Genomic DNA, 24,435 nt, shown 5'->3' on the forward strand with positions numbered 1-24,435 from the left:
TGTTGTACTGACCACATCAGAAACAGAAGCATGGGAATGTGCCCTCATTGTGGATTTTCAACTGAGAATGAAATATTGCTTTGAGCTTTCCAAATCTCTCTGTAATACAGTACTAAAAGATTGGAAAGTTAATTCACAATTTTGCAATATTTTTGTTCCCAAAAACCACGGAAAGAAGGGGCTCATCTTTAAAAACATGTCTGAACCATCCAGATAGCTTTATATATACTTGCAAATGGTTCAATCCCATCTTCTCTCAGCTATTCTTTGTTATCAGGTATCTCTTTAAATACGTAATTAAAATAGTCCATCACTGTTTTGACATTAGCAGCAGTCTGATACAGCTTTCTCCTTCAAAGAAATAGCATTTCATTTATCAATCAGCAATACCTTAAAGTATCTTTTAAAATTTGCTGAGCAGAACATACAATGAACTAACTGCATGTCACCCATATCTATAGATTGAACTTTCAATGAAGAGCTATTCAGAGCTAAATCATCACAACAATGACATATCTTGTATACCACAACCTGTTGAAGGTTTTCACATTTCTCTAAGCTTACAGTAAGGTTCAGAAAACAGAATAAAGGAATAAGCTTACATCCTGACCTGTGCAGCTTAGTTGGTTGGGTGTTGTCCCGCAGAGTGAAAGGTCACCAGTTCGATTCCAGTCAGGGCACATGCCTGTGTTGCAGGTTTGGTCTCTTCTTGGGGTGCGTATGAGAGGCAACCAATTGATCTTTTTTTCTCTCCCTCTTTCTCTTTTCCTTCCTCTCTCTATAAAAAGAAAATAAAATCTTTAAAATAAAAAAGGTATTAAAAATAAAAAAGAAATAAGCACATTTTTCTAGGAAAACCATAAATATGTAGTAACTGATACAGATGATAGTTTTCTTTCTTTTAGATAACAAATAAACTACTTCTAACATATGAATTTGGGGGTGGGGGACACAATCCAGCCCATAACAGAGCCCAACAGACCTGAGATAGAATCCCTGATATTAATATATAGAAACCACATACAACAATTGTTATATACATTTGAATTGTGGTGGTGGTGGTGGTTATTATTATTATTTTCTGGATACTCTAAAGCCACCCAGATTCTCCTATTATTCTGGGTAGGGAAGAGCATCACAGCAATGATTGAAATTAAATTTCATACAACCCGGAAACATGTGGCTTCAATATCAGCATTAAAGCGATTTAAAAGAGCCCTGGCTGGTGTGGCTCAGTGACTTGATTGCCATACTGCGAAGCAAAAGGTTGCTGGTTTGATTCCCCGTCGAGGCTCATGCCTGGGGTGAAGGCTAGGTCCCCAGCAGGGAGCGCAACCACACATTGATGTTTCTTTCCCTCTCTTCCCCTCTCTAAAAATAAATAAAATCTTTAAAAAAAATAAAGTGATTTAAAATAAATAAGACCAGTAATTTTTTTTTGCATGCCTGAATGTTTTCACTGAGATTTATATTTGCTACATCAGCTCGTGCCCAAACTGATGAGAACTCTCCCTGGAGAGGCCTGACAGCTAATCTATAGGTATACTACATAATAAACCATACAGACGATGACCAATTTTGTGAAAAGTGAGCTTATTGTGGGTTGGTGCTGTGCAATGAAAAAAATGGCTGTACGCCAGATGACTCTGGTGCCTTGCTAAGAGACATCAGTTTAGAGGATTTATTTCAAATACTGTCTGAAATCTCAGGGCTCAGACATAAGAGAAAGACAAAACAAGGGTCTTACGGTCTGTTTAGTGCCAAGCAAACAAACAGAAAAAGATTAATTAAATAAGGCAGCAAATCTATAAAAATCATTTAAAAATAAGTTACAGAGCAATGATTAAAATTCCAGGATGAATTTTCATTTTTACCTTTCCTGCAAAGTAATTGAAAACTGAAAGCAACAGGTAAGCAAGATTACATGCAGCTCATTTCTAGGTCCCTGGAAAAAGAGAAGCTGGTCACAGAGTGCCGCTACCCTTTCATTTATCCTTGAAGAAAATGCACCCTTGCCAACAATTCAGCACGAGCTGCAGGTCAATTCATAGTTCCTCAGTTGTTTCACATATTTAGGGAATAAAGAGCAATGTGGCAGTGTCGGGAGCAGGGCTGTGATAACAGTCTACTACCCCATACTAGTTAGGCTTCCCCTCTCCTATTCTGATATATAGATAGATAGATAGATAGATAGATAGATAGATAGATAGATAATGAGAAATATTATTTTTGTGAGTTTTCACACAATTTCTCTTCCAGGTGATCTTTTGACTTCAACTGTCAAGTTTAAAAGCATCTATTATAATTTTCATTGGGGTTTCATTAAATTTATTTTTTTTCTTTTTTTTCTTTTTTTTAAATTAATTTATTTACTTTTTAAATACATTTGTCTCTGCCTTCCCCCCACCTCTTTCCCTAAATTTATTGATTATTTTAGAAATAAATGAACAGGTTTATAATATGGAGACCTCCAGTTCAATACTGTATATGCTTCTCCATTTCTTCAAGTTTTCTTGATAATTTCTTTTTTTAAGATTTTATTTATTTATTTTTAGAGGAGAAGGGAGGGAGAAAGAGAAGGAGAGAAACATCAATGTGTGGTTGCCTCTCACACACCCCCGACTGGGAACCAGGCCTGCAACCCAGGCATGTGCCCCAACTCAGAATTGAACCAGTGACCCTTTGGTTCACAGGCCGGTGCTCAATCCACTGAGCCACACCAGCCAGGGGTTTTTTCTTGATAACTTCAATACAATTTTATAGCTTTCTTCATTTAACTCTCACATATTTATTATTAAGATGATTATTTATTAAACTTTAGAGTTTAGGTTGTTATTATAAATGGCATTTAAAAAATATTTTTAATATGTATGTATTCCTGATATATGGGGAAAATACTATTTTGTGTCAATCTTTTAAAAAATTTTATTAATTCTCTTTTAGAAAGATGGAACAGGGAGGGGGTAGAAAGAAAAGGAGAGAAACATTGATGTGCGAGAGAAACGTCGATTGGTTGCCTCTGGTATCCACCTAACTGGGGACCAAATCCACAACACAGGCACGTGCCCTGACTGCAAATCAAACCAGCAAGCTTTTCTTTTGCAGGATGATGGCCAACCAACTAAGCCACACTGATCAGGACTAATTTTGTGTCTATCTTTATTGTGCCCAGGTGATTAGTTCTGGAATAAAACTAAAAGGACAACCTGATTAATATTTACTACATTGAATATATATTAATTGTAAATGATAAAATTCAGTTATTTTGCATTCCCAAGCCCCTTGTTAACTAAAGTGTATGCAGTTTTTTGGTGTCAAAAGAAGATTTATTTGTAGATAAAATCTCAATACATACAACTAGGTCCCATGCTAAACTACTCTGGAAGCAATGGCAAACTTTTGGAGCCAGTAATAGAATATGATATTCTGAACTTCTCTTGTTAGGGACAGCATATATCATCATCGTGGGTCAAGGCCTGACACATAGTAGATCCAAAAGAAATGTTTACTGTAATGTATACTGTGAGAAAGTAATGGCAGTATTATTAGATCATGGTACAAAGTTACTACTGTTAGATAATAGTGCGCCTAACATAATTGCACTTTTTATCACTTTAACTTCTTGGAGCATATCTTCTCCTCATAACTCTCTATGACTTCCAATTTCTTGGCATATCAAATAATATTGTGCAAAAATTCTAGCTATCTCTTCTAAAATTTTATTATTTGTACTAATTATTAACTCATTTAGTATTTTTTTACTATTTGTACTAATTATTAATTTTTTAAAATTTACTATTTCTACTAATTATTAACTCATTTAAGCCTCAGAAATACTTAGTATATGTGGTAGGTACAAATTGAGATGTTGTCCATGTTGATAAAGAGAATAAACATGAACCCATCCATTAAGAATTTACTTCTAAAGAACATTAAACTGTCAATATTTTCCCCATGAGTATTAAGACACAAAAGGAGGTTTTAGATTTACATAATCTTAGTTAGTACCTGTCCTTACACACCTGGGAGACCAAAACCTAGAGAAAGAAGATGATTACTCAAGGTCACACAAGGAATTAGTGACAAAGGAATAGGGTCCAGGCCTGCTCTTTCTATAGCCACTTGGGAGGAAACACAATTTTGTTCTCAAAACATCAAACATCAGGAAGTGCACCATCTTTTGGATAAGCCAGTGTACGGCTGGTTAATTATCCCTTTCATAACGTAGAATTCTGATGCTAAGAATCAGTCTATGTCTAAAACCAAAATGTGTTCTTCTAAGTAGCATCAAGTTCAGAAAGAAAAAAAAATGTCAATTTACAAAAGCTGAACATCTGTTTGTATTTGGCTACCTCCCAGCAAATGAACACTCATTTCAGTTGAGCTTTTGTGTTTCTCTTGAAAATGGTAAATCTTTGGAAAATGTGAACATTTGTTCCCTTCATTATTGTGGTGAAACAAAGGTTTGGAGGGGACAGAAGGGAAATGCAAACATTTTCGCAAACATCTCCCACAGGCCAGCTGGTAGAATTATTGGCAAAAATCACAGGCAGGACTAAGTAAACATGAATTTTTTTTAAAAAAGTGATTGTGTGTGTGTGTTTCCAGGAATATTTTAATAGTAGAAATTAACCTAATCAATTATTTCTGAGACTCTCAGCCATCATCATCACTCCAGCTGTAACATGGTCCTAGTGAGGCTGACTATTCCCTATTCTTGATCTTACACAAAGCAGTCATCTCAGTTAATGTACTCCGTGTGGTATGATGCCCATCACCATGTAAATAAGCCTTCCCTTGCAGGTTTACACAACATACTGGCTTCCAGCTACTGAATGGGTAAGCGAGTGGATCTTATTTATAGTCTTGAAGATTTATAAACAAAGCAAGCAAAGATTTTCAATTAAAAGGACGTCAGTGATGTCTCTGTGTGGAACAATAAGAATGGTAGGTCATTTTGCTCTCCACATGTAACTAAACATAAGCCAGATGTATGTGGCACGATGTGACCTGATGGCCATGTGTTTTGCTTTTGAAAATAGCTTCAAATTGGCAAAAAGAATTTTGTAAATTGCTTTGTTCTTTGCAAACCATATTCTCTGATTCATAGATTCAAGTATGTTATGTGTCTTTTCCAAAATACACTAAAATTATTTTATTGTTTGATGCTATTGTGATGCCTGAATAGGAAGCAGTACCTGTCTGGTTTATAACATTTTAAAAATAAATTAAAATTTCTATTGAATGAGTCATATGTGGAAGTTTTGAACTGCAACAACCTGAATTCAAGCATGGAGAACAAACTGTGCCTTAAGATACAAGAAGGCTATCATTTTACAAGGTACTTTTTCAAAAAGGCTATTTTTTACTTCGATTCATTACTACACCTCCAGGTGTATAAGGCCCAGTCATGTGCTGAGGCCACTATTTTCCAAAGTTCAGTAAGAATAAATGTATATAGGGAGCTGATAAAAATCAAGCAGTTCACCCTGGTTGGTGTGGCTCAGTGGGTTGAGAGCCAGCCTGTGAATGGAAAGATCACTGGTTCGATTCCCAGTCAGGGCACACGCCTGGGTTGCAGGCCAGGTCCCCAGTAGGAGGTGTGCAAGAGACAACCATATCTCTCACACGTTGATGTTTCTCTCCTTTTCTTTCTCTCTCCCTTCCCCTCTCTCTAAAAAAAGTAAATAAATAAAACCTAAAAAAAAAATCAAGCTGGTATTTCTATCTCTCACTTTCTTCTTTTACAGTGCTGTCTTGAGAATCATATCTTACTGCAATATGCTTCTGAATAATTTGTGTTCTTTTTATTTCACTCAGAAATATTTCCATTCAGGTGCACTGGGAAATAAATACATATAAAGCAGGTGTACAGTGGTTTAAATAATTATTTCAAATTAATCTGACTTCATGACAAATAGCTTTATTATACCTTTTTAGGAATTTAATATCCAAAAGCTTTTTATAATATATAAGTTTTTAATACAAAAAGAGTAGAAATTTCAGGACATTTTAATACATGAAAATTATTTTATACAACATCAGAGACCTTTTATTTTTATCCTTAGTGCAGTTCTATAAACCATAATCACAATCCATATTTTAATGGTAAAATCACAAGAAAACTATAAATAACTACAAACCTCTACATGTATACACACACACAGCAGCAGCAGGAGCATATTCATACTTCCTTATACAAAAAGCAGAATGTTATTGGGGGGAAAAACATAGGCTTTGCCACATACCGGAATGATATTAGACAAAGGACTTTACAATTTTGAGTCTCAGTTTCTACCTTGTAAAACACTGAGGAAAATTATTTCTTCATGGGCAAGTTAAGATGATCAAAGAAAATAACGTGAATGCTCATTGTATAATCTAGAAAATGCTATATACACATAAGACTTTTTGTTTTTGTTGCCTTTCTCTTCCAAAATTCTGGATATAGAGTCAGCTCAAAAATACTTCTAGAATGAATTTATACATTCAAGGGACATAGTTTTACTAACTATAGAACTATGATGGAGTTTCCTGTAATCATGTTGGAGATTTCAGATTTTATTAGTTAATAAATTTTATATACTATGTGACAGATGTGAATTAAAATAGTCATAGCCTTGGTAATCCAGATGAGAGCACGAAACACAGAAAAATCCATTACACATTTTAGAAATGAAAAAGTCATTATAATTGCAGTTAGAGATTTGAGGAAGTAAAGAATGTTTATGTCTTTGCTAACATATTTGAAAATCTCAACCAAATGAACAATTTTCTAAGAAAATAACTGATGAAAGTTAAGAGCTAGCAAACCTAAGTAAATGAATAATGATGAAATAGATCAGAAAACTAACATTCATAGTATTTTAGTCATTCCTGTTTCTTTTCTGACTGTCATAATTCATACTCACTTTGTAAGGAAATCTTATTCTACTTTCAAACTGTGACTAGGCCTCTCAACTTCCACTACTGCCACCCAGATTAAAGCCATTATTTTATCTCACCTGGACTTTTGCATAATAACTGCCTAATAACTTTCCTTGCTATTCTCTTTTGCCCTTTAGTCTATTCTCAACACAGCAACCAGAGAGATTTTTTCAAAACCTAAATGCCGTCAAGATGGAGGAATAAGAATCAGATTGACTCTACTGCTTTAAAGAATAAGAAACCAGAAAAAACTATGATCAAAAGGTTTTCAGGCATTAGGCCACAGTCAGAGATTTCTTTTCCTTGACAGGAGGACAACAAACAAGGTAAACACTATTACTTCACCAGTTATTTCCTGGGATCAATTTCTAGGCTTCATCTCCAAGCAGGGGGTGGGGCAGAGGAAACCCAATCAGAGCCTGCAGTCTTGCTGAACTAAGAAATTATAAATAGAAACTTGGGAAGACCAAGGGTGTAAAAAGTTGTGGAACACATTACTGGAGAATGGAGAGCTGCACAAAGAAGATTAAATGTCCCTGGAGATAAGCAGAGGCAACCCTTGAGTCTCTGGCTGAATACTGATCCATGTATGCGTACAAGAAATTACCTGAGTTCTGGCACAGAACAAGCAAAAAGGATTAACCAGAGCAATTACCAAAGTCCACATACGTCTAGGTACAGTTTATGCTCCCACAAATCAAAGGAGAAAAATTTTGTAACATATGGTCATAGACTTGAATCTTCAGAATGGTGTCACCTTAGTAGTGAGGCTAGATTACCTCTAGATTAAAAGTTATTACAAATTACATGTAACAAAGTTAAAATCAAACATTGAAAGGATCTAACTGATATCAAGTAACTAATTTGCAAGGTAGAATAAAATCCAACACTATTCTGAAGTTACAACAAATTCTGGTATCCAAAAAGGTAAAATTTCCCAGGTATGCAAAGGAGCAGGGAAATATGGCCTATCACAATGAGGAGAAAAAGAAATACTAATCAATTGAAACAAATCCAGAAACAACAGAGATGATAAAACTAGCAGAGAAAGACATCAAAACAACTAATATATGTATATGTGTGTATATACAATTCATGAGCTCAAGAAGGTAGACAGAAATAAGAGCATGATGAGGAGGGAATAAAGTACTTGCAGAGATAAAATATCTGAAATGAAAAATACATTAGCTACGATTATTAACAAGTTAGATGCTTAAGAAGAAAATATCAGTGGGCTTTGAGACATAGCAATAGAATTTATCCAAATTAAGACACATGGAGAAAAGAGGAAGGAGAGATAAATATGAATAGAGCATCAGTGGACTGTGAGACGATATCAAGCTATAGTAATGGATGTAAGTTTTCCAAATTTGAGGAAAATTATAAACTTACAGATCTAAGAAATATAACAAACCATAAGGGGGGTGGGACAACAGGGAGAGCCACCAAAGCACATTATAGTCAAATTACTAAAACTAGTGATAAAAAATGTAAAAAACAGAGTTAAAAGAATCATTACATACAGAGGAACACAGGTAAGATTAGCAGTAGACTTCTTATCAGAAATTATGAAGGCAGAAGAAAGCACAGCAACATTTTTAAGTATCTAAAGAAAAATGTATCAACATGAAATTATTTTTTATCTTCACCTGAGGATTTATTGATTGATTTTAGAGAAAGAAATAGAGAGATGGAGAGAGAGGGGAGAGAGGTAGAGAGAGAAAGAGAAGGAGAGGAACTTCAATGTCAGAGAAACATTCAGTCAGGCCCCTCTCCACCTGACACCCCCCACTCCCTCAGGCAATCCCCCGACTATTGTTCATGTCTATGCGTCATGTGTATAAGCTCTTTGGCTACTCTATTTCCTGTGCTGTACTTTACATCCATGGCTAGTCTGTAACTACCTATTTTACTTCTAAATCCCCTCACTTCTTCACCATTCCCCCACACACCTCTCCCATCTGGCAACCATCAAAATGCTCTCCATATCCATGACTCTGTCTCTATTTTTTTTTGTTAAGTTTATTTTTTAGATTCAATTGCTGATAAACTATGAATCTGGGTGAGTCCATGTGTGGGTTCTTTAAAAGGAACTGCTTGGGACTCCAGGAGTTTCTTCCACTGACTCAATCTTCACTGATTTTTGCAGCTAGAAGTTATGGGGATTAATTTTCCTGGCACTGGAACCCTGGGCTGGGAGTCCTGGTGTGGGGCTTGGACTCTTTGCACCTGAGATGTCCCTCCTGAATTTTTATCCACCACACATGGATGTGGGACCAGCCCATCCCATGTCTCTGCCCCTCCTTCCAGTCTGGTTGGATGCAGTTTCTTTAATTCCATGGTTGTCAAGCTTCCATTCAACTTAATTTCTGCTGGTTCTAAATAATGGTTGTTTTGTAATTTAGTTGTAATTTTGATGTTGTTGTGTGAGTAGCAGAGCTGTGTTTACCTATGCCACTATCTTGACTGGAAGTCCTCCATACACTTTAAATATATGACAATTTTATTTGCCAATTATACCTCAATAAAGCTGGAAAAAATTAAAAGTTACAACTTTTTCTCCTCTAGCCCTATGTTCTATGCCCCCGTCCCATTTCATTTTTCTCCATAACAATTATTGCCATTTGACATACCATACAGGGTGAGACAAAAGTAGGTTTACAATTTTGAGTATGCAAAACACGGAGTTTATTCTTGCATTCTTTATGAATTATTGTGTTGTTTTCCATATTAACAACTGTAAACCTACTTTTTCCCACCCCTGTATATTTTGCTTATTTATTTTGTTGATTGCCTGTCCCTCCCCATTAAAATATGAGCTCCTTGCACTACAACTTTCATTTTATTTGTATCTGCCCAGCCCCAGAAAAGTCTATGGAATATAGTAGATGCCAATAATATTTATTGAATGAATGAGGTCATTTCTGTTTTTAAACACTTCCAGAGCATGTAATGTGGATTTGTCTAACCCTAATAAAGCAATTGACAAAAATTGTGCAATGTTAATATGTTCACCTCTTATATCTAATCACATCACATTTAAGTATAACGTGCCAAAAATCTAAACCAGTTGTAAAATGATGTTGAGAATTTCACCAATGAATTTCATAACTGCCAAATCCAATGACTAATCTAAGTCCTTTTGATATAGTCAATCACTTCCTTGTTAAAATATTTTCTTCATTTGGTTCTAGGATATCAAATCCACTTGTTTTCTCCTACTTCATTGCCACTCCTTTACTCTGTTCCAAGGCTCATCCCAGGACAAATTATTATCTTTAGTTACTTCCCCTCCCAAGGTGAGGTCAACCAGTCTTATGACTTTATATACCATCCTTTCACTGATGATTCTCATATTTTTATTTCCAGCTAGTACCCTGCCACTCAAATCTGTGTCTCTGTAACCAACTAGTTAACTTTCATGTGGATGTCTAGTAAGTATCATAAACTTAACACGTCCAAAATTCAAATTTAGGATTTTTTCACCTAAATCTGTTCTTCCTCCAGTAACAACTCCACTTTACCAGTAGCTCTGGGCAAAAACCTAAGATTTATCCTTGATATCCCTTTCCTATAACATATCCCATACCCAATCAGTTATCAAATTCTGTCCAGAGATAGCTCATCACCCTGCTGTCACTTTTGCCCCGCTTTGGCCTACACAGCAACCAAACCAATCCCTTTAAAATATATATTTGCCCTGACTGGTGTGGCTCAGTGGGTTGGGCATCAACCCACAAGGTGAAAGGTCCATCAGAGCATGTGCCGGGGTTGTGGCCAGGTCCCCATTGGGTGCGTGTGAAAGGCAACTGATTCTCATTTCTCTCTCACATCAATGTTTCTTTCCTTCTATTTCTCCCTCTTTTCCCCTCTCTACAAATAAATACAATCTTTGAAATATATATATCAATAAAAATATATCAGATTATGTCCCATGTCCATTTAAAACTCTATGTCTTTCAATGAATATTTAAAATACAAAAGTCTTTAAAATAGCAGATGGGGCCCTACAAATTCTGGTGCCAAGTGTATTCCAGATTTCATCTCTTATTAGTCACCCCTTCACTCACTGTGCTCCAAACATATTTGACATTTTTATTCCTCCTTAAAAATAATAAGTTAATTTCTACAGTTTTGCATTTGCATTTATGTTCTCTCTGCTTGCAGTGAGCTACCCTCAGATATCCATCCACATGGCCTTCTCTCTCTCTTTATTCAGATTTCTGCTTAGATGTCACCCTCTTGGACAGGCCTTCCTTGACCACATTATATAACGCCGATCAACCAACTTTCTATTCCTTTACTCAAAGTAGTCTTCTTATCTCTTAGAAGCTATCAAATATTTGTAAATATGTGCATAATTTATTTATTGTATTAATATATAGAGTTTAGGTTCTAATAGTGCAAATGCTTTGTCTGTTTTATTCAACTATCTCTAAGACCTAGAAATGTTCTTGGCACATAAATATTTAATGGATGGTTGAATGAATGAGCAAATAAATGCATATAAAGGGAAAGGATATATACATTTGTATTTATCTCTGGGTAGATGAAATGGTAGGTCATTTCTGTTGCTTCTTTTTGCTTATCTGCATCTTTGCTTTCTAGTTAATGAGAACCTATTGATTTTGCAATGAGAAAAAATGTAATTAAAATTATTTTCTATTAAAAGCTGCACAATCCATATTCACAAGTGGATAAAGTAGTTGAGTCCAAAGACCAATGTATTAATAACCCATTTATAAATCAATTTTCTGTACTTCTGAAGCTATCACTATAATAAAAGAGAGACATACTGATTGACCAACTGACAAAGAAAATGAGTAGAAAAATGAATAATGGTAAGTCTAAATTGTTGAAAAATCATGAAGATATCAACAAGAGCTAAAATGGAAGAGAGAGATAAGTTACATAAGTATGGATAAATGTCAAATTGCTTATAAAATATTTTCACATGAGAAATTCTTTAGCAAGTTCACTAAAATATTTAATATTACATTGCATCATGGAAGTTGGAAAAATATGCTATTCGAATCCATAAGAAATGATCAGCATAGTGTTTTAAAAAGGAAATATTTGCTTTGTTTTTCAACCATTACATTATTTTTCTCTTCGTCATTTGGAGATTTATAGTGTTCATCATAATAAGATCATGTGTCACATGGTTTAATCTATTTTGAATCAATTTTTTTGTTTTTGCTAGATTTTGCCCAACTTTAATATTTATTTTTATTACATACTACATAAATTTAAGGGTATAAGAAATATATTTTTCTTTTTTTCGAACTGTATTTTTCTTGATTGCACAAAACTCATCATTGCAAAATACTTAAATATAGCTCTCTAAGAACATTTCCACAATGACCATAAAGTAAATAGAAAGCATTTCTCAAAATTTCAAATTGAAGCGTAGGGAAAAGCAGAATGAACAATGACTGAGATCCAGAATTTAGGTGACTAGCAAGGTCATTCAATTAGCAGGTTGCAGAGTTAAGAATGGGACCCAGGATTCTCGTCTAAAAATGCTGCAGATCAATTTATTTAAGAAGAAGGAGGGAAAATCCAACTATAGTCCAGATCATTTTATACCAGAAAACAATTGTAGAAATTGACTTTTAATTTTTCAAATCTCAATCAGGTGTGTGAATAGCCCATTGGTGTCCAGCTTTAACACTTGCCTGTTCCCATAAGTGCCATGTTCCACCACAACCCCGGCTTCAGCACACTTGCTGTTAGCAGCTAATTCTTTTTCATATAGAGTCACAAACTGGGAATAAAGTCCTAACCCTTCTTTTCCAGAGTTAGAGTGATACTGCATATTCCTTTTACTTTCCCACCCAGGGTGGCTTGAGGGATAATAAGAATGTTGCTGGGTAGGTCCAATATAGAGACTTGCTTTCCATTTTCTGTTTCACTTAATTTTACATTTAGCAGTGTATTAACCATTTTGGGAAGAAGTTCTTTATCAGCTCCCTTGAAAAAGCACACGTAGATCGCTAATCCTCTCTGAGCCTCCATCCACTGGGCCGTGGGGTCCCCTTCAGTGGGGCACACTTGCAGCCAGGCATGCTGGCACTGCTGCAGGAGCGCCTGGGCCTGAGGTGTCTGGCCGCTTTCAGCCATGACTCGGGCCCCGCTGCAGTCCCATGGGTTCAGGCCAGGCGCCCCACAAGCTCTGTCTTCAGAGTGCAGTGGGAAAAAAACCCTATTATTATTATTATTACTATTATTATTATTATTGTTAATCACTTTCTATGGTACAAAGCATTCTGTTGGGTGCTGTGGAGGAAAACAAGGTGAATATAGAGCTGTCTTGGCTATACGAACAGTCACAAACTTGTAACTAAAGCAGCCAAGTATGCAGTGAAGTAGCAAGTAAGACCAACAATTTTACCTGTTTTTATGAGAGGAACAAAGGTCTGGGAGTATACAGGGAGAGATACATTTCAAGTTGGTGGTTGTGGTAGGATGTCTTGTAACATTTATAGGAGGAGGCTATATGAAGGGGGACCCCAAAAAATCCAGAATCATCTTCTGCAGGGTGAGCCTTTTGTAGTACAGGCTTCCCCAACTAGACGAGTGCTCTAGGAACCCATGTGTATCAGTGTACTAACTAGTGTTGTAAGAGGCTGTGTTCAGCCTCAATGAAATTTTTTTGAAGATTCAACACATTTGCCCATTTCATGATGGGATTTCATTTCTGAGCATACCTGCTAACACGGTGCTGAATTTTCAGTAATTTTTGACGAAAACAACATGACCCCTGCTCTCCACCTTCCTTTTTCACCGATCTTGCCCTGAGTGACTTTTTTTATTTCTCTGGATGAAAAAAGTCCTCAAAGGGAAATATTTTGCCCATGTGGAAGAGACGAAACAAACCCGCCCCCCGTAAGTAAGTTAGGCATGAAGGATAGACAGGTAAGGACCAAGAGTATGAGGAGAGTGCTCAAAACAAAATGAACAGATTAAGCAAAGGCCAACAATTGGGAAAGTTAACTAGTGGAAAAGAGAGTGGGATGAACAAAGAAGAGGTTCCATTAGGGAAGTAGAATGAGAGATAAAGCTGGAAAAATAGGCTGGGGCATTGATATGCTGGTAAATTAGCACCCAGCTCTCCAGAAAGCCTTAATATGTAGGGCCTGCCAGTTTGTATGATGTAAATATCATTACCATGGCCAATTTCAAGCTTCCAGCATATGTCACTGCACAGAATTGAGAAGAAATGCTCATATTGGCCTCCTGTAAAGTGGTATGGGCCAGCTCCAGCATGTTCCTACATTTGGGTCAAATTATGCAGATTAGAATCAGGTATTAAGGAAATCTCTTATAGAGGATGAGAAATCACTGAAGGATTTTGAACAAGAGAATGCCATAATCAAATTTATATGCTAGGACAAGAATTGGCAGCAGAGCTTTTTAAGGTCTGGAGGGAGAAAACCTAGATTGAGAAACCAAACAAAACAACAGGCCAAAGTCCTGCTGAGAGACAATGAAGGCCTAATTAAAAGTGACATAAAGAAAAAAATTTGCATGTCAGAAAGTGTAGATGACTGATTGCCTATGGGGATGATGAGGACAGAGGAATTAAAAGTAATTTTCAGATTTCCAGCTTAGGTGCCTGAGTGGATGGTAGTGCAATTAGTCATTATAAGGAACAGAAGGAGAATGAATGTTGCTTAGGGATGGTTAAAATGGGGGATAGGGAGGAGGAGATAATTTTTATGTGCTGAATTTGGAACCTATTAAATGCCATTAAAATGTCACTGAGTAAGTTCATATTTAAAATGTTCTAAATTATGAGCCTTGTACCAAAATGTTATTAATCATCATATTTAATAACTGCATAATATTCAGTATAGATGCACTATAATTTACTTATCCATTTTTCTCCAGTTGAACATCTCAATTAGATCCATTATTTTTCCTGTTACAAGTGATGAAGTGACTCACACAGTTTGACTTAGAGCTTTTTCTTTTTTCTTTTGGATTATTTTGGGTCATTGGGTCAAAGAGCATGCATATATTGTGGCTTAATTAATATTGCAAATTTACTTTCAAAAAAGCTATACCACTTTATACCATTACCATAGAAGTTTACTAGCCTTCACTAAATTCTTTTTTGTTCCAGCCTTGTTGAGATATAATTGACATATAACATCATCTAAGTTTAAGGTATACAGTAAGATTATTTTATGCATATATTTAGCACTAAATAATCACCACATTAGAGTTAGTTAACATCACTTCACATAAATACCTTGTGTGTATGTGTATGTGTATGCATGCACAGTGAGAACATTTAAGATTTATCTTCTTAGTAACTTTGAAGTATATAATATAATATTGTTAAGTATGGTCACCCTGCTGAATATTAGATCTCCGGAACATATTCATCTTATAACTGGAAGTTTGTACCTTTTGACCAACACCTCCCAACTTCTGCCACCCTCATCCCCTGGCAACTTCCACTTTATTCTGTTTCTATGAATTTGGCTTTTTTTTTTAATTCTACATATAAGTAAGACCATACAGGATTTGTCTCTCTCTGCCTGACTTATTTCACTTAGCATAATACCTTCAAGGTTCATTCATATGGCCACATATGGCAGAATTTCCTTCTTTCTCATGGCTAAATAACATTCCATTATATTTATATATTCTATTCTATATCATATTTTCTTTATCCATTTATCTATTGACAGGCACCTACGTTGTTTCTTTTTTTCTCGTTGTCTCTTTTGCTGTAAGCTACATCCATGTTGTCACAAATGGCAGGATTTTATTGATCTTTTCTATTGTGTTTCTGGTCTCTATTTCATTATTTCTGCTCTGATCTTTATTTCCTTCTGTCTGCATACTCTGGGCTTAGTTTGTTTTTCTTTTTCTAGCTCCTTGAGGTATAAAGTTAGGTTATTTGACATTCTTCTCCTTTTTTCTTAATGTAGGTGTTTATTGCTACAAGTGTCCCTGTTAGAACTGCTTTTGCAGCATCCCATAGATTTTTATATGTTGTATTTTCATTTTCATTAGTATTGAGATTTTTTCCCTTTTGTCTTCGATGCATTGATTTTTTAGGAGTGTGTTGTTTAATATTCACATATTTATGAATTTTTGAGTTTTCCCCCTATTATTGACTTCTTGTTTCATACCATTGTGGTTGGAAAAGACGCATCAGATGATTTCGCCTTCTTATATTTGCTAAGACTTGTTTTGTGACTTAACATATAATATTGCCTAGAATATATTCCTTGTGTGCTTGGTAGAATATATATTCTTCCACTTATGTATGGAAGGTTCTGAATATGTCTGTTACTCCCACCTGAAATAGAGTCCAACATTTCCTTATTGATTTTCTGTCTGTATGATCTATCCATTGTGGAAAGTGCAATAGTGAAGTCCCTTACTATTGTATTGTGAATTTCTCCCTCCATATCTGTTAGTATTTGCTTAATATATTTAAGTGCTCCAATATTGGGTGCATATATATTTATGATCGCTATATCTCCTTGATGAATTGACCTTTTTACATCATATAATGACCTTCTTTGTCCCTTGCTACAGATTTTGAGTGAGAGGCTATTTTGTTTGATATAAATATAGCTACCCCTGCTTTTTTGTTTTTAATTTCCACTTGCATGAAATATCTTTTAGCATCCTTTAACTTTGAGCTTATGTAAGTCACTCTCTTTTAGGCAGCATATAGCTGGGTCTTTTTGTATTTTTTTATGCCTCCAGCCACTTATGGCTTTTGATAGGAGGATTTAATCCATTTAAAGTAATTATTGATAAGTAAGAACTTACTAACACCATGTTATTGTTTCCAGGCTGTTTTATAGTTCCCTTGTTCATTTCTCCCCCTTTTGCTGTACTTCTTGGTGAATTAATGATTTTCCATAGTGATATGCTTCGATTACCTTCTCTTTATATTTTGTATATCTACTGTAGGTTTTTGCTTTGTGGTTACCAGAAAGCTTACATAAAGCATCTTATAGATATAATAGTCTATATTAAGCTGATAACTTTGTATAGAGAAACTTAACTTTTACTCTCCCTTTTACTCCCACCCTTTTATTTTATTGATGTAAAAATTACACCTTTTTCTACTGTGAATTCATTAACAAATTATTTTAGCTACAAGTTCTGTCCAGAAAAAGCCCAACCATTGTTAATATAATGAAAAGGGTTTGCATGACATCAATGTAACCTGGCAGCTAAGGACAGTGGACTGTAATGTGCATGTGTGAACAATGACAACTTCACTGTACTAGTCAGTGAGGGCAGTAGACATCACTGAGTGAGCATGTGTACTGTGTGGCCATGTGGCCATCGCATTCAAAATGACTGGGCAAGTAGAGTGACCAATCTACATCAAATTTTGTGTGAAGCTTGAACATTCCTCCACAGAAACTATTCGGATGACTCAGAAGGCCACAGCTATGGGCAACTGGTGATTGGCAGCTTCATTACAATAATGTGCCTGCACATACACATCACATCTCATGCAGAGGTTTTGGCAAAACATCAAATCACCCAGGTGACTCAGCCCCTCTACAGCCCAGATTTAGTGGCCAACGACTTCTGGCTCTTTCCAAAACTAAAATCACCTTTAAAAGGGAAGATATTTCAGACTGTTGATGAAGTTCAAGAAAATATGACAGAGCAGCAGATGGCAATTGGGAGAATGGTGAGGTCCCAAGGTGCCTACTTTGAAGGGGACTGAGACGTCATTGTCCTGTGTACAATGTTTCTTGTATCTTGTCTCTTCTTCAATAAATATCTATTTTTCATAGTACATGGTTGTATACTTCCTAGACAGACCTCATATAGTTACTTTTAATACTTTGTCCTTTAACCTTTATATTACTGTTACATGGTTAACACAGCACCATAGTACAGCATTAGAGTATTCTGAATTTGACTATAAACATCTTTACAGTATTATATATTTTCATATGTCTGCATGTTACCAATCTGCATCCTTTCACTTTGACCTGAAGAACTTTCAGCATTTCTTATAAGGCAGGTCTAGAAGTGAGGAATTCCCTCAGCATTTGTTTGGGAAAGTCATTCTCTCAACTTCATTTGTGAAGGACAATTTGCCAGGTAAGTGTTCTTGGTTGGCAGCTTTTTTCTCTTAGCACTTTGAATATATCATTGCATTTTACTGCGCTATCAAATTTCTGCTGATAACTTGGTGAGGGTTCCCAGCTTTATTGAATTTTTAACAGTGGGTAAAGATCAATTTTTTAAAATTCAGCTAACAGATATAAAATAATGCCTTATTTAAATTTTCATTTTATTTACCAAAAAGGTGTACTATTAGCACGTTGATTATAGTCAGTGGGCTTTTTGGTTATAATACATTTTCAAATTATTCTGGTGACTCATCAAATTTCATGCTTTTGTTTATATTTAAGCTATCACCATTCAGGCATTTTTTTTCTTATACCTTTATCTTAAGCTATCTTTTTCATTTTTAAATTTATTTGTTTATTTTCCACTTCCATTTCTATTATATAAGCTTCCATGTAAGCAAGAACCTTGTCTTTCCTTTTTCCACTACTATAGTTTCAGTGCTGGGAACAATGCCTGGCAACAAAGTAGTCAGGCACTCAATAAATATTTTTGAAGATATGATGAAACAACAGTCTAAGGCAGGCATCTCAGGGCATCATTTAATCAGCCATTTCCTATGAGAATTCCTCTGTGGCTTGAAATTGTGTTTTTCCTTATAAACCTCATTGTTTTCAGTGAATCTTTTAGACATTAAAAAATGAAATCGATGTGTCCATATCTTGTTCAATTTTGTTTTTGTTATTCTTAGTGAGTCTATATTGATGTTGCCTAAAAAAATGTAGTTTGAAAGGACAGGGATGTTACTTTTCTAATTAATCTCTGTGTCTTCTTCCCAAACACCTATGGCAATATCACAGACACTCTGGAGAGTTAAGAATTATTAACTTATAACAACAATGTCAATAATCTGGATGTTACAAAGAAAAAATATCATTCTAGAATGCTTTATAAAATTTTATTTTAATAGAAATATAACATTGTGACAATAGTCATATACAGAGTTAGGGTTAATTTTAACACCAACTTTATTGACATATATTGAAAAAAACCTTGTGTTTCCTCTTATATACAAAAACACTGTGCTGGAAGGGATAAATTACCACCATAAACACACTTTAAGAATGTATCATAGTACTTCAAGTCTAAAGAACCAAAATAATTTCAAGTATCTAGCTGATTGAGAAACACCCAAATAAGCCTATATGCTTCCACTTATATAATCATTAATTCATATATATGTGTGTGCGCATACATATATACTCACATATGAATATATACAAGGACATATATACACATATATACATACATACATTCACAGAATTAATACATGCTTTTATTCATTTGCATAGTTTTCAAATCTTCATCAAACATCTACTATTTAATTTAGCATTGTGCTTATACGTTTGCTCAACACAGAGTCAACCAGTTGAAAACTTTTCTGTATCTTCTTTGAAATTGCTATTAAAATACTGACTTAGTGTTTTTTATAAAAATACTCATTCAGTACAATTTTCTCTCAGAAATAAATGTCAAAGAACACTTGGTGTCTCCTACCTACAGTTCAGTGGTTATATTAACAATTCCCACTTATAAAGGGTTTTACATTCACAAGCTACTTGTTCTAGATTTGATCATTTGCTCCTTACAATAACACTTTGCAACCTATAGAAGTTGAGCCTTTATTGTGATTTAGTCTCCTGATAGAAATATTAAGTTCAGATTGTCAGGTGACTAGTGACAGATCATTTATTAGCAGGTAGGGAGCAGAGGTAGATGCAGAATGCAAGTTTCCTTATGTATGAAAAAAAATTCTCTGCTTTTCAATAATTAGGTGGTAAGAGCTATACTGTTTTCTTTCCACATTTAGCTCTCAAAAGGTGCAGAACTGAATAGAATACTTACAATAGTTTTTTTAATCCTTGGACACTTATTTCCATTTTCTTTTCTTAAATGTTATTATTCAATTAAAGTTGACATTCAATATTATTTCATTTTAGTTTCAGGTGTACAACATAGTGGTTAGACAATCATATACTTTATAAAGTAACCCCCTTGATATTTCCAGTACCTACCTGGCACCACACATAGTTATTACAAAAGTATCGATTATACTTCCTGTGCTGTAATTGACATCCTTGTGAACAGTTTGTACTATCAATTTGTACTTTTTAAAAAGATTTTATTTATTTATTTTTAGAGAGGGGAAGGAGGGAGAAAGAGGGAGAGAAACATCAATGTGTGGTTGTTTCCCGCGCCCCCTACTGGAGTCCTGGCCTGCAACCCAGACAAGTGCCCTGACTGGGAATCGAAACAGTGACCCTTTGGTTCACAGGTTGGCACTCAGTCCACTGAGCCACACCAGCAAGGCATCAATTTGTACTTCTTAATCTATTCACCTTTTCACCCAGTTCCTCAACACCCCTACTGTCTGGCAACCATCAGCTTGTTCTCTATGTTTGAGTCCATTTCCATTTTGATTGTTCATTTATTTTGTTCTTTAGATTCCACATGTAAATGAAATCATATGGTATTTATCTTTCTCTGACTGACTTATTTTACTTAGCGTAATACCCTCAAGGTCCATCCATGCTGTCACAAATGAAGAGACTTCATTCTTCTTTATGACTAATATTCCATTGCATGTATTACCACTGCTTTTGTATTCACTCCTCTAATGATGGACACTTGGGCTGCTTCTGTATCTTTGCTATGTAAATAACACTGTGGTGAACATAAGGGTGCATATATTCTTTGGAATTAGTCTTTTGGCTTTCTTCAGATATATTGCAAGTGTAATCACTGGGTTGTAAGGCAGTTCCATTTTTCATTTTTTTGAGGAAATTCACACTATTTTCCACAGTGGCTGCACCAGTCTGCATTCCCACCAACAGTGCATGAGGGCTTCCTTTTCCCCACGTCCTCGCCAGCACTTGTTTGTTACTTTAATGATGACAGCCATTTTGACAGGTGTGAGGTGATATCTCATCGGGGTTTTAATTTGCACTTTTCTGAAGATTAGTGATGTTGAGCATCTTTAATATGTCTAACGACCATCTATATGTCCTCTTTGGAGAGGAGTCTATTCTGGTCCTCTGATCATTTTTTAATTGGATTGTTTGGAGGTTTTTTTGATGTTGAGTTGTGTAAGTTCTTTATAAATTTTGGATATTAACCCTCTACCAGATGTGTCATTGGCAAATATGTTCTTTTTTTTTTTTAAAAAAAAAAGAGATTTTATTTACTTATTATTTTTAGACGTAAGGAAAGGGAAGGAGAAAGAGAGGGAGAGAAACATTAATGTGTGGTTGCTTCTCACACGGCCCCCGACTGGAGACCTGGCCCACAACCTAGGCATGTGCCCTGACTGGAAATCGAACTGGTGGCCCTTTAGTTTGCAGTCCAGCACTCAATCCACTGAGCCACACCAGCCAGGGCAGCAAATATGTTCTTCTATTCAATAGGTTGTCTTTTCATGTTGTTGATGGTTGGTTTTGTTGTAAAAAAAACCTTTTAACGTGATTATTTAGTCCCATTTGTTTATTTTTTCTTTTGTTTTCCTTGCCTGAGGAGATATGTCACACACACACACACACAAAACATTGCTAAAAGAAATGTCAGAGAGTTTACTGCCTGTGTTTTTTTCCTACAAGTTTTATGGTTTTGGGAGTTACATATGTCTTTAATCCATTTTTTAGTTTATTTTTGTATATGGTGTAAGCAGGTCACAGTTTCATTTTTTTTGCATGTATCTGTCTAATTTTCCCAACACCATTTGTTGAATAGACTATCTTTACCTCACTGTATGTTCTTGCCTTGTTTGTCAAATTTTAATTGACCATGTAGACATGGGTTTATTTCTGGGCTCTCTATTCTGTTGCATTGATCTATATGTCTGTTTTTATGCCTTGGACTATAGTTTGATATCAGGTAGCATGATACCTCCAACTTTGTTCTTTCTCAATATTGTTATGGCTATTTGAGGTCTTTTGTGGTTCCATATAAATTTTGGGATTATTTGATCTTCTTCTGTGAAATATGCTGTATTTTGATAGGAATTGCATCGAATCTACAGATTTCTTTGGGTAGGAACATCTTAATAATGTTTATTCTTCCTATTCATGAGCACAATATATGTTTCCATATATGTATCTTCCATATATGTAGTTTCTTTCTTCAGTGTCTTATAATTTTCTGAATACAGGTCTTTTTCTTCCTTGGTTAAACTTATTCCTAGGTATTTTATTTTTTAAAGCAATTGTAAATGGGATTGTTTTCTTAGTTTCTCTTTCTGATAGTTCATTATTGATATATAAAAATGCAACTGATTTCTGGATATTTATTTTGTATCCTGTTACTTTACAGAATTCATCAATCAGTTCTAATAGTTTTTTGGTAGAATCTTTAGGGTTCTCTATATACATGTCATCTGCAAATAATGACAGTTTTATTCCCTCCTTTCCAATTTGGATACTTTTTATTCTTGTTGATTGCTGTGGCTAGGGCTTCCAGTACTACTTAGAATAAGCGTGGTGAAAGTGGATATCCCTGTCTTGTTCCTGATCTTAAGAGATTGTTTTTCCTTTTCTTAATGGTTCCTTTCATCATTATTTTTATTTATATTTTATGTACAACTTTAATTTTTGCCCTGACTAGTGAGGCTCAGTTGGTTGGGCATCATCCTGCAAACTGAAAGGTCACCAGTTTGATTTCTGGTCAGGGCACAAGCCTGGGTTTCAGGCCAGGTCCCAGGTCAGAGTGTGCGCAAGAGGTCACTGACTAATTTTTCTTTTACTTTTATGTTTCTCTCTCTCTCTCTCTCTCTCTCTCTCTCTCTAAAAACAAAATCTAAAAAAAATTCATTTTAGAAGTAGATGAGATTTAAGATATTAATAATCACCAGCCTTTCCTAATCTACTCCAGCCCTCTCCAGTCCCATCTCACAAAAGAGACATGGGTGCTCTACTGGAGCCTTGGGACCTGCCTTTGTCCATCTGAGATATGTTTGTCCTGGTCATACCAATGAAGTCTTCATCCTGTTTGTTCTTTGAAAGGATCAGAGATATCTCATCTTTAAGAAATAACTTTTAATAAGTGTAAGAGAAGTTTTTGGACAAATATAAAAAATGAAATACAAAAAGTTTGGATAAAAATTAAAAGTATAAAAATAATACCACCGATGAAAACTTGACAAATGTGTAAAACTCCACAGATCCATTCTAAACACATTAGAAACTGCATGTCTAAAGTCTTGGAACTGATAAGTTACTGAATGAGATTTTAGACAATGAGGAATGCTCCCAGCTATGTTTTGATTTGTGAAATGTGTAGCACTTGTCCTCTCTACCAAGGAGAAAACGTGCGACTTTCAGGCAGGCCAAATCTGAAGATTCAAGCACAATGTCCTACCAATCTGTGTTTTTGTTCCTCAGGCATCTGTATGTCTTGGCCTAAAGCATGTGGCGATGTCCAAATACAGTTCCTAAAATAATTCTTTGAAGGATCCAGCCACTCCAGGTGGACTGGGAGTGGGAACTCATTTTTCTTCTGCACTCAGCTCTTCTACAAGTGTGTCCCATTGGCTGAACTCAACTGGAAGCCAGCTTTTAATGCAGCCTCAGTGATGTGGTTCTTAAAGGTTAGCGCCCCAGAATACCAAGCAGAGCAGAAAAGGGAAAAGAACGGATTGAAAGTAGCAAACAGAGTAACATCACAGAGGTATTCAACTGTTAATGTTGATTTTAAAGCTATTTATCAAAGCTCTTATTTCTTTTTCATCTCCTTTACATCTTTTTCATTTTGTGATAACTTATCTTGGCCTTTGTACAGGCTCAGAGTTATTCTTTAAATAACCAGTTCTTTTATCTCAGTTGTTGTGGATGGTAAGGTCCTGGAAACATCCTGTACCTCCCTCCCAATCATTTATCTCTCAAGATTTTGTGCACAGTCGGGGAGACTCTGCTAATAGTGCTTCTGAGTACATAACTACCAAAAGCTATTATGTTTGATCAGAAAGTGATCTGCAAATTCATTGTCTTATGTGGCAAGAACGCAGAGAAACAGATTTTCTCTTTTTCATGCCTCCTTTCATTGCCAAATACACAGAAGTTCCTGCAGCTTACTCTCCATGGGGTTTTCCAGTATAAAGCAGATGCAGCTTCCCAACTTGGCAAGGCTTTACTACTCCTACTACTACCACCAGCAGTAATGGTTTTCCCATTGAGTTATACAGTTATAATCATACTTTGGTCTCTGTTCTCAGAGTTGTTCTGGCTGTTCCCTGTTTCTGTGTGATTATGTCTGGGAGAGTCCTTCTTCTTCAGCTAAAGATGACATGCAAAATGTCCGAGTGGCCACAACATTCAGCAGTTCACTTTATTATATTTTAAATTTTGTTTCATTATGGTAAGAACGTTTAATATGAGATCTATATTC

General features: G+C 35.5%; 1 pseudogene; it reads right to left on the bottom strand.

The window, feature by feature from the left end:
• Positions 1 to 12,550: 12,550 nt before the first annotated feature.
• On the bottom strand, positions 12,551 to 13,050 carry LOC129075540 (D-aminoacyl-tRNA deacylase 2-like; annotated as a pseudogene).
• Positions 13,051 to 24,435: the final 11,385 nt, after the last annotated feature.

The sequence above is a fragment of the Pteronotus mesoamericanus genome, unplaced genomic scaffold, assembly GCF_021234165.1.
Source record: "Pteronotus mesoamericanus isolate MK-2021 breed Mesoamerican mustached bat unplaced genomic scaffold, CSHL_Meso_final contig_55, whole genome shotgun sequence".
In the NCBI taxonomy this organism is placed as follows: Eukaryota; Metazoa; Chordata; class Mammalia; order Chiroptera; family Mormoopidae; genus Pteronotus; species Pteronotus mesoamericanus.